Raw genomic sequence first — 18,413 nt, 5'->3', positions numbered from 1 at the left:
ACTTCAAGCAATGTGGAGTCTGAGCCTCTCCACTCTTCCTCCAGACTCTGGGACCTTGATTTTGTGCCTGCTCACAGTGCCAAGGGTACCAGAAGCTGCTTCAATGACTGGGGTTACTCTGCTTGATAGACCAGCAAACTGGCCTGACCTGAAACCCTAGATAATCTATGGGCTATTGTCAAGAGGAAGGTGAGAGACACCAGACCAACAATGCAGATGACCTGAATGCTGCTATCAAAGCAACCGGGACTTCCATTACGCCTGAGCAGTGTCACAGGTTGATGGCCTCCATGCCACGCCACATTGATGCAGACATTCATGCAAAAGGAGGCCCAACCAAGTAATGAGTGCATAGAAATGAACATACTTCAAAGAAGCCTTACATTTTTGTTTAAAGTATCTTTTTTTTATTGATTTCATGTAGTATAAAAATTTTATGAGACACTGAATTTTGGGTTATTACAATCTAAGCCATAATCATCAGAATTGCAAGAAATAAAGGCTTGAAATATTTCACTTCATGGGCAATGAGCCTGTATCATATATGGGTTTGACTTTCTGAATTGAGTGACAAAAAATATTGAACATTTTCATGACATTCTAATTTTTTGGGATGTTCCCGTATTAACTAATACATTTTTCATTACAAAACATCTTTCTGGTAGTATCTCATTGAAATATTGGTTTTAGCTACAAAGGCTACAAAGATTTTTTTTATCAAAAACTTTAAAATAACGATGTAAAAATGTCAAAACATCCTGTCTAAAGATGAGTCTCAATATATTGAACATCAAAATGTTACTAATATCTATCATATACTATAAGAAGAGAGAATATAGTACAGGGGAATTCAACTGAAATGTTCAGAGGTCCAGTTTGACTAAACTTCTTGAAGTAAAGGTCCCGAAGATCAGAATGTGGAACCAGTACATATAGTACATATATTTCAGTTTACTCCGGTGTCCTGCTTCAGTCCAGAACCAGCTGTAAGCTTCCCTGGAGACACTCAACTGTGTGTGTGTGTGTGTGTGTGTGTGTGTGTGTGTGTGTGTGTGTGTGTGTGTGTGTGTGTGTGTGTGTGTGTGTGTGTGTGTGTGTGTGTGTGTGTGTGTGTGTGTGTGTGTGTGTGTGTGTGTGTGTGTGTGTGTGTCCCGGTGACCCCACCTGTCCAGGTGAACCAGTCCTCACCCAGTGTGACACTGAACAGGATCAGAGGTTTAGAAGCTGTAGGGAGGGATATTTACTTACCGTCATATCTTATGTTATGTGACAAAACCGACTCTGACAGATTTTTCCCCACATCTGCATCCACACAACAAACTTTAATGAATCCTCTCCGATAACACTGATGTTTGGTCATTAGTCTCTGACTCCAAAGTGGTGCCCCATAATTATCGGTGGAGGAAGACACTTCTTTTCACTCTTCCTTCCTTATCTGCCCTGCTTGCTGATCCTTGTCTTGTCTTGTATTTGCCAAAATCTAGTGGGAGACTCTCTTTACACACTATATCCAAACTGGAATTATGGAATTGATCAGCTTGTCTCTAAACGCAATCGACCACATTTTTTCCGACGAAAACAACCAGGAAAGAAGAGCTTGTCTGTCCAGATGGGACGTGTCGTGGATAAATCTCGGCACGTCGATCTGGGCCAGTTGTGGTGCCAAATGATCCCACAAACATTTTCTGTAATTCTTCAACTCTTATGGTGAAAAACTTAAGTCTTGGAGCAAAAAGAAGATGAGAAGTCGGACTTGGATACAAAAGAGTCTTTATTCTCCAGAACAAACACTGAGCCGCGGATCTCACCAATGACTACTGAGAGCTATGGATCTCCCTGATGACAACTGGGCACTGTTACACAGGCCTTTATATACAGTATGTTTTCTATCCCCCTTCACCCCTTCCATTTCATAAGACCACACCAATATCCGACCATACTTTAGTCAGAGCGTACACAACTTTAACGTCATATATTATGTCATGTCAGTACTTTTTGTGTATTACTTGTCCTCCACTGGATACGGGTTTCTCTACTTTGCCTTGATGTTGTGATGTTCGCTGTGATCCTGGAGTCTTCCCCTGACTTCAAGTTTTCGTTCCCAGAGACTCAAGCAGGAGTGTTAGGACTCATCCTGGTACCTGACCCCGTATGAACGCCATCTACCCTTCCTCTCTTTCTATGCTCTGTCTATCTGAATCCTCGTACCTATGGGTTACAGTCACTGCCTCGAACCAGACGCCTGCCTCCCTCTGGTGTCCATTCGAGATCATTACACCCACTTACACTGACCCTACAAGGTCCGCCGCCACCTGGTGGACACTCGTGTTCATTACATCCCCACTCAGGCTTACACACACCCACACATACCCTCTTTCTTTGTACATAGTGTCACTGTTTGTGGATTAGATCTCCGTGTTTAACGTTTATTACTTGATTGACTTAAATAACCTTTTGACAAACGAGACTGAAATTTGGTATTAGCTATTTCCAGCTTAGCTGGTGGTGCCCCAATTCATTATTATTTGACAAATAATCAATTTATTCAAATTAAAAAATTTTCATTACTAAATTATTTTTGATAATTTATTAGCTTTTGAGTAGTTACCCAATTACTCCAGGAGTTGCTGATGAGTAAATGACCGTTTACTTCCATTAGTAATTCCAATTTTTCTGAGTCCAGGTTTCATAATGAGTTCCAGAGACGGGAGCAGAGCGACTGAAAGCTTGGCTCCCCATGGTGCTGAGATGGGCGGAGGGGAATGAAGGAAGAGGATCTGAGGGAGCGGGAGGGAGTGGAAATGTGGAGGAGACCAGACAGATATGGGGGGGGAGGGGTGTGTGTGTGTGTGTGTGTGTGTGTGTGTGTGTGTGTGTGTGTGTGTGTGTGTGTGTGTGTGTGTGTGTGTGTGTGTGTGTGTGTGTGTGTGTGTGTGTGTGTGTGTGTGTGTGTGTGTGTGTGTGTGTGTGTGTGCGTTTCTATCTGACACCGGGGTTGACCCATTCAGCCGCATAACAATTGCGTCCGCTTGCATGAAAGTGTCCCTGACAAAGTTTCTGCCTCCAATAACATTAGCAATACCCGCCACTGACGATTTCCGACATCAATTCAAAACTTACTCCAATGCCTCCATACAGTGATTAGAGTGGGTCAGAGCACAGCTGTAATGTTTTCATTCAGCATGCTCTGAACAGTATTGAGAAGCAGATAGGCCCGTATTTTATTGATGGTTATGCACAGGTTGGAGGTGTTGAATACATCTGGGAGTTTCAGGGCTGCTTTTTCCATGGCTGCAATGTCTGCTTTTTGCCTCAGGAAACCAGCCCTCTGATCGGCTCCACCTGTGAGGAATTGTATGCAGTTTCTCAGGAGAAGTTGCACAAGTTGAGATCTGTTTTCGGGGTGCGGACCTTCATTCTGTGGGAGCATGAGTGGGTTGAGATGAAAAGGTCTGATCCCAGAGTGACTGGTTTTCTGAGGGAATTTGATTTTCCAGAGCCTCTCCACCCCCGGCAGGCTCTTTTCAGGGGTAGGACTAGTGCCCTATCACTGAAGTATTCTGCACAGCCAGCAGAATCTGTGCATTATGTAGCTGTCACCTCCCTCTACCCATATCTAAACTGCAGCTTCCCTTACCCCCTGGGTCACCCCACCATCATCCACAGGGATTTTGACATCCCTCAAAATTACTTTGGATTAATTAGAGCCATAGTGTATCTACCCCACGGTCTCTATCATCCAGTTCGCCATCATAAATCTCAGAGCGGTAAAGTGCTCTTAACCCTGTGCCGCACCTGCGCGGAGATGAACAATCAGAGCGGCCCCTACAATCATGACGACATGGCGCATGCAGTGACGGGAGTGGGGGTCTTGGTTGAGTTCAACAAGGTGCGAGAACTTGGGTATAGAGTTGCTAAAATCACTGAAGTATGCCATTTTGACGAGCACAGTGACTCGATCTTTGTGGGGTACATTCACACCTTCTTGAAGGGCAAGCAGGAGACTTCAGGTTACCACACAAAAGCGACAGATGAGGAGAGCAGGGCTCGGTACATCTGTGAGCACAGACTGAAGCAGGGCAGTCAGCTGGAGGCTGACAGGATTGAGGTGAATCCGGCCAAACGTCAGGTTTCAAAACTCTGTCTCAACAGCTTCTGGGGGGAATTTGCTCAGAGGAGCAATTTATCTCAGACAAACCTTGTCAGTAACCTTGAAGATTTTTTCAGTCATTTCTTTTCAGGGAAGTATCGCGTCAGTTTTTCACATTTGTCAACGATGACACGGCCATGATTCAGTGGAATTACAATGGTCGATGCATCACACATCCTAACTGTACAGATAATATTTTCATTGCAGCATTCACCACAGCATACGCCCACGTGAAACTGTATGGTTTTCTGGAGAGACTGCAGAATCAAGTTCTTTACACCCTCCATTGCCTGCTCTAGTTTTGATCTTGGACTGCCTGACTTTGCTTCTGCTGTGTTTTTTTTAGAATAAAACATTGTTGAACTGAGCTTCTTGTCTGCCATGCAATTGAGTTCACAAACCCTGACGTTGATACTTTGGCTGTCCTTTCATGTTCCTGTCTAGATAGTTCTGCTCAGGCTGATTTAATCTCATAACAGTTGGAAAATGTTTGGATCAGTGTGATTGCTGTAAAAAAAATATATGTAGCACTAACAAGGGCATTGTATGTATCTCCCCACCCAATCTATCTCTGTCTTCCCTATCCTCTCCTCTCCTCTATCCTCCCAATCTATCTCTCTGTCTTCACTCTCCTCTCCTTTCCTCTCACCCCAACCGGTCCGCAGAATGCCGCCACCTCTGACTCTGGTTTCTGCAGGTTTCTTCCTATTAGAGGGAGTTGTTCCTTTCCACAGTCGCAAATAAACCTGCTTGCTCATGTGGACATGTTGTTCTTTTCTATTCTCTCTCTTAAAACCACCTAGGAATGACTGTGTTGTGTATATAAAAAAAAAAATGTAATAAAAAAAAAAGGACCCCTCTCGCAGAGGTTCGGAGCCTCGCGCAGAGGCGAGTTTGACGTCCTTAAGTTTACTTTCATTTAACAGCAGAGAACTTAAGGCCTGTGGGCAAAAACCAACTGCAAGAGGCTCAAATCTGGTCCCACCAAGCAAGGAGCTTATAGAGGATTTATACAAGTTGTGTTTTTTTACATTTCATTGTTTTTGCACCAAAATATTTCATTAAAATTGAATGTTGAGATTGCAAAATGTTGAGATTACAAAAATATTGACAATTTCATTACATACACTGTGACCACAACAAAGAAAAACTTTGACGTATATAATAAAGGATAACCTTTATTTGAATAATACAGATTATTATAGCAATATTTTACCAGTCTGGTTCCTGAAGATGAAACTTGACTGTATGTGGTCCTTGAAGTAATTTAAATCATATTTAATAATTATCTTGTATACATCTTATATACATGTATACATCTTTTATGTATTTAGTTATTTGCTTTTAAACATACAAACAAACCACAGCATAATTTGTGTTTGGTTTGTTCAACATCAACTGGTCCTACAATTTGTCTTCGTGACCCATCCCTCCGAAGAGGGGACACCTGTCTTCGGGGGACACTTGCCCTTGGATTTTGGGGCATCCCTACATCAGAGGTTTTACTGCTCCTCCATCATCAATAGCTGAACTTTCCTCAGATGTATTATCTTCCCCTGGTCCAGTATAGGAGTGATTCCTGAGTGAACCTGTGAGCTGATGGTGAAAGTTCCCAGTGGAAATGTAAATGAGGAGTGTGTGTGGTGTGTTGAGCGTGAGGACAGCCTGAGTGTGTCTTGTTCTTCTGAGGCCTCCCCCCTCCTTGTGGAGCTGTTGCTATGCTTCAGACGAAATCTGATGCCATCATTTCATTCAGAGTACTTCTCTGTGGCCGGCCGGCTGAACGGCTGCATTTGTCACCATCGCTTTTCATGTCACCATTCACCACCTGCTCCCCACATTCCTCTACATTCTCTTTAAGTCCTCCTCCTTTCCCTCCCACTCCTTGTCTTCATCTTTTTCCTCCTCCTTCTCCTTCGATCTCACTTCCCTGACTGTCCGTGTCTCTCTTTTCATTCCCTCTCCACTGTTGAAGTGGAGTTTTTATTTTTGTGATTTCATACATTTGTCACCAACTCTGAAACGTGTGTTCGTTTGGCCCCAGTCATCCCTCTTCCTCCCTTCTGCCCCCTTCTCTTTTGTGTCTGCCTCCTTCAGGAGGTGCAGACTGAAAGACAGCTTTCACCTGCTTCGAAAGAACACACACGAGCACGCACACACACACACACACACACACACACACACACACACACACACACACACACACACACACACACACACACACACACACACACTTAAATTCAACCATTAGAGAAGGAAGATGCTGGTCGCTAGAGGAGAAAGATGCTCAATAATCTGGATGTTAGAGGAGGAAGATGCTCTATAATCTGGATGTTAGACGAGGACAATGCTCTATAATCTGGATGTGAGAGGAGGAAGATGCTCTATAATCTGGATGTTAGACGAGGACAATGCTCTATAATCTGGATGTGAGAGGAGGAAGATGCTCTATAATCTGGATGTTAGACGAGGACAATGCTCTATAATCTGGATGTGAGAGGAGGAAGATGCTCTACAATCTTGATGTTGGAAGAGGAAGATGCTTTCTATTCTAGATGTTAGAAAAGGAAGATGCTCTATAATCTGGATGTTAGAAGAGGAAGATGCGCTATAATCTGTATGTGAGAGGAGGAAGATGCTCTATAATCTGGATGTTAGAGGAGAAAAACGCTCTATAATCCGGATATTTGGAGGAGGATGCTCCTGTTGGAGCCAAAGTCCAGTGGTCACTCAACCTCATGGAAGGGGGGAGGGGGGACCACGTTTTAAGAACAAAGAGACCACATGCTCAGGACTGAAAAGTTCGCCATTGGTCATGTGACCACACCTCCATTTACGACTTACACTATTATTGCAGGTGGTTCTGACCAGAGCTTCGGAAGGTTGGTTTGTCAACATCAACAACACCAAATCCACTTTACATTCTAGACTTAGGATTTTAGACGGAATTTAGATAAAGTGCTTTTCTCTCGCCAATAAGGTTAGTTAATCCTTGTAACTGCTGAAGTTAACATGGCTGAGAAGCGGTCTATGAAACAACTATATTACGATGCCGCGAATCCCGGCAGCTACGGGGTGATGACAGACTCCACAGAGCCGTTCAAAACAAGACGGGTAGAAAAGTGAAAGAATTTTTATTCTATTTTATACTCTGCATAAGCCGGCCAGGACACATTTAGCTAGGAATAGAGTTATAGTGACCAGACCTCTCAGGTCATTTCAGGCAGATCTTTGCGATATGAGGGAATTGTCCGGGGAAAACGATGGCTTTAACTACCTGCTGACCGTCAGAGATGTGTTTTCAAAAAAGGCCTACGCGTGTGTTTTAAAGAAGAAGTCCGGCAGTGAGGTCGCGCAGGCTTTTGCATCAGTCTTTAGCGAAAGCCAGATACCTGAAAAACTACAGACCGATGCCAGGAAGGGATTTTTTAATAGTAAATTTGAGATTCTGATGAAGAAACACGGCATCACACATTTCTCCACGGCCAGCGATCTATAAGCCTCTGTGGTCGAAAGATTCAACCGTACGCTGAAAACCAGGATCTGGAGATATTTCACGGCTCACAACACCAGACGTTACATCGAAGTATTGCAAGATTTTGTTAGAAGTTACAACAACACTTTTCACCGAAGCATAAAGATGACCCCCATGGAGGTGACGTCTGAAAATACACGCCAGGTTTTTCGCAACCTGTACGGCGAACCGACAACACGCAAACACCGGAAAAGAAAGTTAAAATTTAAGGAGGACGACCTCGTCAGGATATCTCAAGTGAGAGGAATATTTGATCAAAAATACGAGCAGAGTTTTACGGACGAAGTATTTACCGTGTCAGAATGCATCCTGCGTACTCCCCCCGTTTATAAACTCAGAGATTACGACGGAGAACTTATCGACGGTTCGTTCTACGAGGCGGAGCTGCAAAAAGTGGAAATGGCTAAAGACAAGGCTTACCTCGTTGAGGAAATTCTTGACCGTCGTACCATGAGGGGAGAAAAACAGGCTCTGGTGCGATGGAGGAACTGGCCTTCAAAGTTTAACAGCTGGGTTAAGGTCTCGGATCTGAAAGATGTATAAAGGCGTCGTACAGACAGAAGCCTGAGCATTCCCTGATTGTCGGGCATCATGGAGCATACTGGTCACGAGGGGTTTTACGTCACCCTGCCTTCTAATGCCTGCAAAAGCATGTTTAAAAACAACACTAGCTCAAGTTGCACCGTGGAGTTGGCTAAGGCCATAGAGCTGCAGGGGGAGTGGTTTGTCGGTATGTGTCAGTTAGTCTACCCCCCCACGTGGTACAATCTCCCTGCGATCTTAATTCGGGTGTTTATAACCTCTATGTCTACACAGATTTTATTCAGTATCAGAGTGTTGGTGATAGCTACTCACCGCTGCTGGGTGTAGTTGATGTCAGAGGACATTTTGGGGACGTGACGAGCGTCAGATACAATACGATACACTACGTTCCGGTTTCCAAAAACTACATTAAAAATATTCACGTAGAGATCAAAACAGATACAAACAAGTGTTGGGACCATTATGTAGGGATTTACTACCTCATATGGATCACTATTTATGTTTTGGTTGGCTATCGGTAATGATTAATAATTATCAAAGATAGTTATTAATAATGTTGAAATTTAATCTGATCTGTATCAGAACCTCGGAGCTCCACCTGTCTTAACAGGAAATGATAGCCAATTCAGTTATATCAGTCTCATAAGATATACTAAACAGTTAATCAGGAATTTGAATTAATAGTCAAATTAATTACAATTACCAGAATTAACAGTAAAGCTTGAAGGAGTTTGGAGTTCTTGACACAGAAGAGGTCGACATTTCATTCACCTTTGTGCTCATTAATAAAACAGCAAGTATGATTCCAAAAATTATATTTATTTACAATGAAAACAAATAAAACACAGATTCTAACTACCTATATACAGTGTGTGTGTGTAGGTGTGTGTGTGTGTGTGTGTGGAGAGAGAAAGAGAGAGAGAGAGTTGGAGGGAGTGTGTGTGTGTGTGTGTGTGTGACGTGTGATGGAACTACAAAACAAGATGGCGGATCACAAGAAACTACATTCCAAATGGAGGTTATCAGAGAGCAGGAGGTCTGTCCTGGGTCTCCACCATGTGCTGATAGCAAAAGAACAATAGAAGCTAGCTGTAGCATCTGCTTCTGGTGTGTCTCTGCTAAAGGACCATTTCTAGAATGAGTTGATGTGAATGAGACTTGTTTTGTAAAACGTCAGGAGTCGTCAGATGGTGTTCAGTTACTGTGTGATGTTGTCTTTGATGTGATATGTGTAGGATTGTGAGTTAACAAGTTAGTAAAGCAGATTAGCATGCAGACCCTGTGTCTGTGGCAGAGCTAACGGTGGTTTACAAGTTGATAACGGCTCCTAATATCATAATCAAAAGAACGCGATCACTGTAACAGAATCAACACATCTTCATAAAGTTAAACAGTTCTATCATAGCATCAGGTTTAACTAATCTCAAGTAAAGCCCAGTTGTTGTTCCCACTTCCTTGAAGGAGTTCAGTTGTTGTCCTGCTGGAGGGAAGCTGGTGTCTTCTCCTGTAGTTAGCACCTCCTGCTAACTGTGGTTGCTGGTTCTGCAGGCTGAGGAGAAGAAGATGAAGTTGATGTTTCAGGAGTCCTTCTTTGCAGCTCCTGGTTGTTCCTTTTGTCCAGACTGAGGATCTGGTCACTCAGGTCTGTGATGGTTTTCCTGCTTGTTCAGGAAAAACACAAAGAAGTTCTGTGAGGGTCCCTGGTCCCGTCCTGGAGGAACCGGTTGGTTTCCCTGGAGAGCAGACTCTGGGTGCTGGTCTCTGGATCAGGGGAAGGTCTGACCCTCGTGGTTGGGTCAGCCGAAGAGTTGAGGAGTGGAGGCCCCCAGGCCTCTCGTGTTAGCTGTGTGCTAACGCTGGATGAGCTGCTCTGCAGCAACCCACCTCCTTGGAGTTTGCTTTGCAAGAGTCTGAATGGAGGCTGGGTGAAAGCCTTTTGTCCACGTGTGACTTCAGAGGTTTCGAAGCCTGAGAGCTTCAACCAATCAGTGACTGGCTGATTGAATGGGGGGAGAGTCTTGTGAGCAGAAAGGGGGGGAGGAAGGTCCTGCAGAAGGCCCTCCACCCCCACTGGGTGTGATGGTCAATCACATTCCTGGGTCAGAATTCATGTCATGACTGCGTCTCATGACAAATGAATATTGTCTCTCCCCAGAAATGAACCAACTTTCTGTGGTCCTGCAGATCCCAACATCCCCCCTGTGTCTTCAGAAGCAGACTCGATGTGTGATTCTGAGGGCACACACGTTCAGTCCACAGATAAGAAAGTTCATTCATCATTTCATCAGTTCATTCATGTGGTAACATCTGGACATGTGGTAACCAACTGGGCATTGTTGGTACTATCTATCTCTGCTATGCAAGAGTAGTACAAAACAATCCTTCAGGTTATGGAACAAAGTTCAGATAAACAATGACACTGGCATGATGTGAAATAACTAACTTGTTTCCCACTAGGTGTTAGTGAGACACAGGGTTGGTAGTTAGAATGGGTTAAGGTGAGAAGGAGGAGAGGTGTCACCTTGATGAGAGCTGCATGGAAATGCATGTATATGACTATGTGTAAGTCATACTGAGTCCTAACTAGTGTTTCAAACTAGCTATGTGTCTGACAAGGTTGTGAACAATATATAATCCAGTGTACTTGTTAAGTGGACAGTGGTGTTTTGACTCCAATCAGAAGTTAGGCTTACCAAGTTAATAGCAGGGTGTCTTGCTATTACTGTTTAGGGACGGAGTTTCTGCTGCTGCTGACAACTCAAGTCTGCCTAGCTGCAGGAAACAAGGTGGCTACATTGGATTAGCATTAGTGTTAATGTCGGTGCAGGGATGGACTATGAGGAGCTCTGGAGCGTCTGTGGTTTGCTCGGGGCTCCGGGCGGTAACGCTCCTGGTTGTGGGAGACAGAGAGACGGTCGGAGGCATTGTCCCTGTCTGAGAAGTCCTGACTGTGCCTGGAACTGTCAGAACTGTCAGAGTGGGCGTCGCTGTCAGACCGGTCACTGTGCACGTCTTGGTTTTGAGTCAGAATCTCCCAGTATGGTCTTCTGCAGCTTCTGTTCTGAGCATGACCATCTCTAGGCAGCTGTGTGATGCAGCGGTTACGCTTCTGGGTTCCCTGTTGTCTTTTCACACACCCCCTCGACCTGTTGTGAGAGGGGTGTGGGGGAGAACATCTGTTTGACACTGTAGGATTGGAACTGGCAGGTTCAGATGGTTTTGCGATGATTTTGGAAGTGACAGCAGTTTCCCAGACTGCTTGTGTGATCTTCCTGAGTTCATGCATGGATGGAATACCTTTAAGTGTCATGAGTGCAACGTGAACACGTATGGAAGGGTGCAGGTTACGCAAAAACATGGATTTGAACTTTGGGTTCTCTTCCAAGCCCGGTGCGTTTCTACCCTGAAAGTACGTGTGTCTCAAACGTTGATAAAAATAACACATGTGGAAATATGTACTTAACAAAAAAAGTGTAAAACCACTGAAAATACGCCTTATATTCTAGTTTCTTCAAAGTAACCACCTTGTGCTCTGATTACTGCTTTGCACACACTCTGCATTCTCTTGATGAGCTTCAAGAGGTCGTCACCTGAAATGGTTTTCACTTCACAGGTGAGCCCTGTCAGGTTTAATAAGTGGGATTTCTTGCCTTATAAATGGGGTTGGGACCATAAGTTGTGTTGTGCAGAAGTCAGGTGGATACAAAGCTGAATAGACTGTTAGAATTTGTATTATGGCAAGAAAAAAGCAGCTAACTAAAGAAAAACGAGTGGCCATCATTACTTTAAGAAATGAAGGTCAGTCAGTCCAAAAAATTGGGAAAACTGTGAAAGTGTCCCCAAGTGCAGTCACAAAAACCATCAAGTGCTACAAAGAAAGTGGCTCACATGAGGACCGGCCCAGGAAAGAAGACCAAGAGTCACCTCTGCTGCGGAGGATACGTTCATCAGTCACCAGCCTCAGGAATGGCAGGTTAACAGCAGCTCAGATTAGAGAGCAGGTCAAAGCCACACACAGTTCTAGCAGCAGACACGTCTCTAGAACAACTGTTAAGAGGAGACTGTGTGAATCAGGCCTTCATGGTAGAATAGCTGCTAGGAAACCACTGCTAAGGACAGGCAACAAGCAGAAGAGACTTGTTTGGGCTAAAGAACACAAGGAATGGACATTAGGCCAGTGGAAATCTGTGCTTTGGTCTGATGAGTCCAAATCTGAGATCTTTGGTTCCAACCACTGTGTCTTTGTGCGACGCAGAAAAGATGAACGATGGACTCTACATGCCTGGTTCCCACCGTGAAGCATGGAGGGGGAGGTGTGATGGTGTGGGGGGGCTTTGCTGGTGACACTGTTGGGGATTTATTCAAAATTGAAGGCCAACTGAACCAGCATGGCGCCACAGCATCTTGTAGCAGCATGCTATTCCATCCGGTTTCCGTTTAGTTGGACCATTATTTATTTTTCAACAGGACAATGACCTCAAACACCTCCAGGCTGTGTAAGGGCTGTTTGACCAAGAAGGAGGGTGATGGGGTGCTGCGCCAGATGACCTGGCCTCCACAGTCACCGGACCTGAACCCAATCCAGATGTTTGGGCTGAGCTGGACCGCAGAGTGAAGGCAAAAGGGCCAACAAGTGCTAAGAATCTCTGGGAACTCCTTCAAGACTGTTGGAAGACCATTTCAGGTGACTACCTCTTGAAGCTCATCAAGAGAATGCAGAGTGTGCGAAGCAGTAATCAAAGCAAAAGGTGGCTACTTTGAAGAACCTAGAATATAAGACATATTTTCTGTTGTTTCACACTTTTTTGTTAAGTATATAATTCCACATGTGTTAATTCATAGTTGTGATGCCTTCAGTGTGAATCTACAATTTTCATAGTCATGAAAATAAAGAAAACTCTTTGAATGAGAAGGTGTGTCCAAACTTTTGGTCTGTACTGTATGTTAATTTCTTTACTACAACTGAATAAGGTTGAGCTATTATGAACATATATAATAATATAAATATAAATATAATAATATAAACTACAGTAATGCATCATGTTGCTTTACAATATATGTTGATTGTCATGATCCTGCATTCTCTCCTTCCCTCCTGTGTTCCCCTTAGCTCCGCCCCTGTGCACTCCTGTTTCCTCCTCCTGATCACAGCTGTTTGTTATTGTCATTAGTGTGTGTATTTAGTTCCCCTCTCTTGTAGCTCCAATCGCCAGTTCGTCTGAGTTCTTACACCATTTGTACCCGCCTTTTTTCCCTCATGTTGCCTTTGTGTGTTTTCGACCTCCTGCCTGCCCGACCTTGCCTCCTGGATTTCATACAACTAGTACAACCGAGTGACCTCGGGGTGGCGCTGTGATCGAGAATCACTAGCTAGTGACATGGTTTCCACGTATTTTTGACCCCGCCGCGGCCTCGCTCGGCAGCAGGGGGCGGCAAGTGGCAGGCACACTAAAATTTCCGCGGGAATTTTATAGTTATTATTATTAATTGTGCCTGCCTCTGTAAGAGGCGTCGCACAATTATTACAACCCTAACTGTGAGCCTTCAAATGTCATCAAGTTTTCCCTCCTTTTTCCAGTTTTGTATGGGTGTGTATGTGGAAAAGTTAGAGTGAGAAGATTTCGGTCAGAGTGAGAGAAACTGCCGTTTTACAGAAAAAAAAAGGTTTTTATCTCGTCGCCACAGACACATTTCTTCGTCTTTCTCAACATATTATACATCAAAATGTAGCTACAGGCCTTGTGCTTCTCACGAGGGGACACTTTTGTCTCAGAGAGACACGGTTCTCCCTCCAGGGGACTTAATTGACAGGGAGCGCAGGATTTTCTGTAGCCCGCTCCTATGTATTTTAAGGAGACGTTTTCTCCCAAAATCCCCAAAGTTCAGCCATTTGTTTCAAGTCCTCACGGGGAGACAGAACCTCGTGAGGACACGAAAACCACACCGCACGTCCTTCAACTTCTCCCGACGCCCACGGTGAAGGAATTTTTCACCCAAGTGTCACGGTTCTCCAACTATAAGCAGTTGTTCGGGACCTGCGTTTGTGCTTAAACACCTTCTTCCCTCACATAAGGTCTCATAGTCTCTGCCACCTGCAGCAGCCTGTCAATCAGGATCTCCATGACATCACACAAGCTGCAACCAATCTGCCTGGCAACACACACGGCTCCTCTGATTGGCTGGACCAGGAGCCTCGTGACGACACGAAAACCACACCGTACGTCCTTCAACTTCTCCCGACACCCACGGTGAAGGAATTTTTCACCTAAGTGTCACGGTTCTCCAACTATAAGCAGTTGTTCGGGACCTGCGTTTGTGCTTTTTTTGCTGATGTGGGTGACTCAGCAAACTCCATTTCACACAAGCTGCACCTAATCAGGATGACATCACAGACTCAAGCAGCAAATCTGCCTGGCAACACACACGGCTCCTCTGGACCAGTAACATGATGGTTGACCACACAGTGCTCACACATATACAGTGTCATAGGCAGCATACTTTTCAATGCATTTTAAGGCTGATGCTAATGCCTTAGCATCAACACTTGTTAGCATGCCAATTAGCATGCTAAAAAGTTTGTTCAATTGAGCTCAAATTTGGAGGGTGGCCTCAAGGGGGCGCTGCAATCACGGCGCACTAGCTAATTAGCCGCTGCGCTAAGCTAGTTGGCTCAGCATCTCAGAATGTCACGTAACTCCAGATTCCAGGTCAGCCACACCTGGGAGGTAATCTCTGCGCTTTTCAGGCAAATCGCAGGTGTTAGCATCTCATGCTAACAAGTTTGTTTAAATGAGCTGAAATTTGGAGGGTGGCCTCGTGGTGGTGCTGCGATCGAGAGTTACTAGCTGACCACATGGTTTCAACGCACTTAAAGGGTAACTGAAATGTTTTTCAGATTTCATCTTTAGAAAGAAGAAAAAATATGCTTTCGAAAGGTATATAACATTCCCAGATAAAAGTCCGAATTCCGACCCTTTTAATTGACTTTACATGATGCAGCAGACGACGGTATATTTGCGGGCCATAAATGTGAGCCGCCTGAGCTAGACCGGATATGACGTACGAGGGGTTATATGTCCCAGCCAAAACAACATCAGCTGATTGAAGAATGGAGGGGTTTGGCGATACAGAAGCACCTAGGAGCGATGTTAGCGAAGATTTAAGTGACGTATCGTTGGTTTTGGACGAAGATGAAGGAGAGGAATCATCGGAGGAAGAATTAGAAGAAAATCAAGGCGTTCAACCATACATGTTTGAGCCGTGAGTACATATTGTGTGTGACCGGGTATTTACCCGTGAGTACATATTGTGCGTGACCGGGTATTTACCCGTGTGCACATATTGTGCGTGACCGGGTATTTACCCGTGTGCACATATTGTGCGTGACCGGGTATTTACCCGTGTGCACATATTGTGCGTGACCGGGTATTTACCCGTGTGCATATATTGTGCGTGACCGGGTATTTACCCGTGTGCACATATTGTGTGTGACCGGGTATTTACCCTTGTGTCAGAGTGGGTGTTTTGCAAAGTTTATTGGTCTATTTGTCTTAAGTTTTAGCAGGTTTTAAAAAGACTTACTGAAGGTTGGGTTTAAAAATCCGTTAAAAAGCCGTTTAAAAATGGTGGGGACAGAACCAGGTTTCAGGATACGTTTCCTCTTCACATCAAAACCAAGTGACTCTCGGATTGCGGGTGCTGTTTCGTAACAGTCATCCGTGAAATGTTGACTGCAGAGATAGGAGGCCTCTGTTGGTGTCCAGTTGGAGCGAGTGCGCTGCACTTGTTTTGTCCATAATCTCCTCAAAGTTTCATCTTTTGGGAATTTATGGACACTTACAGACGGACTGGGCATTTGGGAACACCCAGCCGCAACACAACGCTTAGGCATGACTCTAAAAAAACTGCTAAATAACGCGATAATGCAGAGCACATGTAAACAAGACACTACGATCAGCTGTTGTGGGCGGAAGTAAATAACTCCTCATACGTCACAGCGCAAAACTACGGCAAGTTGGGAAAACTAGGTCAGATTCACAGGGCGGGAGATTTAAAGGCATTTTTAGACGTTCGGCGCTCAAGAGCAAGACAGTGGTGTGATTGTCATTGGTGTGTCATATATCATTCGAAAGGGGGAAAAATAATGCTAAATACTGGTGTATTTTAATAGAATTATTTCAGGGACCCTTTAAATCGCTGTTAGCTGGAGCATTGCATGCTAACAAGTTTGTTCAAATGAGCTGAAATTTGGAGGGTGGCCTCGTGGTGGTGCTGTGATCGAGAATCACTAGCTAATGACATGGTTTCCACGTACTTAAATCGCTAGTGCTAGCATCGCATGCTAACAAGTTTGTTCAAATGAGCTGAAATTTGGAGGGTGGCCTCGTGGTGGCGCTGCAATCGAGAATTACTAGCTAATGACATGGTTTCCGCGTACTTAAATCACTGTTAGCTGTTAGCATCGCATGCTAAAAAGTTTGTTCAAATGAGCTGAAATTTAGAGTGTAGCCTCGTGCTGGCGCTGCGATCGAGAATCACTAGCTAATGACATGGTTTCCACGTACTTTTGACCCTGCCACGGCCTCACTCGGCAGCAGGGGGCGGCAGTTGGCAGGCACAATAAAATTTGCGCGGGAATTTTCTAGTTTTAATTTATATTTTATATGGTTATGTGTTTACATTTGCCATGTATTCCATAGGGGGAATGCATGTTTGTGGTTGATCTCTGTGATATGCCAACATGGTGACAACCAGCAGCCTGCAACGCGCTGAAAGCTTTACCCGTAAGTATACGATGTCCTACTGAGTTTCAATAAAATTATAATTCTTAAGCTTTCATTCAAATTATTCCTTGTTAGAGCTTCAATCAAAGATCCCATTGTGGTTCATGTGTAGAAATCTGCTCACTCCCTGCTCTCTGTAAGTAATGATGCTTCCTGTGACACCAGATGCATTCAGACTTTCTTGTTCATCACGTACAGTTGGTTAGCCTGTGAGAGCGTGTTAGAACTTTCTCCCACTGGCTATGATGACCTTTGCCTGAAGCCTTGTGTGACCTTAGCCCATCAGGATGCTGATGATGATCTGTAAAACACTGACAAGGTGCATGTAGATTGGTTTCAAAAGACACAAAATATTGACCACTCTTCTTCTATGATCTATGATCTTCCTCCATTTGATTGATCATCTTACTTCTGAGAGCATAACATTAAAACTGTAACCGATGAGTCTCAGGTCCCTCTTCTTGATTCCTGTGACCTCCTCAATCTCTTTCAGTAGCTCAAAGATCTGTTGCAGTAGAGAGGAATAAAAGTAAACAAATCGAGCTTATGTTACGTAGAAACTTTCAAACTTGATTGAAGAGATGTTTTATTACCTGCTGGGCACTGAAAGGCAACATCTTCATGATGACGTGCTGCTTGAGGGCAGGTGATGCAGACGGCATCTTCCAGAGCTATATTCTGTTTGAACGGACCCTCAACTCCATGAGATCATCATGGAAGGTCTGAAGCCAAAGAGCAAAGAGAGCAGGCGGAACATATATCATCACCAGTGATGGGCAAATTACTTTGAAAAAGTAACTAATTACAATTACAAATTACTTCTTAAAAAAGTAATTGAGTTAGTAACTCAATTACTCTATTATAAAAGTAACTAATTACTAGGAAAAGTAATTTTTGCGTTACTAAAACAAAGTAATATGTCAAAGAATTCGGCTTTTTAGAAGCATGTTTCACACGCCAGTTTCATAGAGTAGAACAGCATAGAGAGATAATTAATCTTAAACAAATATCCTTTGCCATGGGGGGGGATATGAACTTCAATAATTCAATTTATTGCTCATCAACATAATATTTATTGAAACTGACACATCAGCAACTGGCATAACAATCCCTTTCAGACCTGATATCAAATGTAGCTACAGTAGAAATGTCTACTAAATCCTGACTGTTTTCTAAACACATATAGTATGGTTCTAAGTCAGTGGTGCTCAATCTTTTCACCTGGCTGTCAAGGACCCCAAAAGGTATTTAGTCTCTGACCCACATCTGAAAATATTATGTTTCAGTGCAAACAGTGCAAATTAAAGAAGAAACAAAAAGGCTTACATGTTCAGACAACTGTCTTCTATACATACAGTGAGTAGCCTACTTCAAGTACTTTCTTTGCACAAAACCAAACAGT

The sequence above is a fragment of the Blennius ocellaris genome (assembly GCF_963422515.1).
Source record: "Blennius ocellaris genome assembly, chromosome: 1".
NCBI classification, from domain to species: Eukaryota; Metazoa; Chordata; class Actinopteri; order Blenniiformes; family Blenniidae; genus Blennius; species Blennius ocellaris.
Note: the sequence above shows the minus strand (reverse complement) of the source record.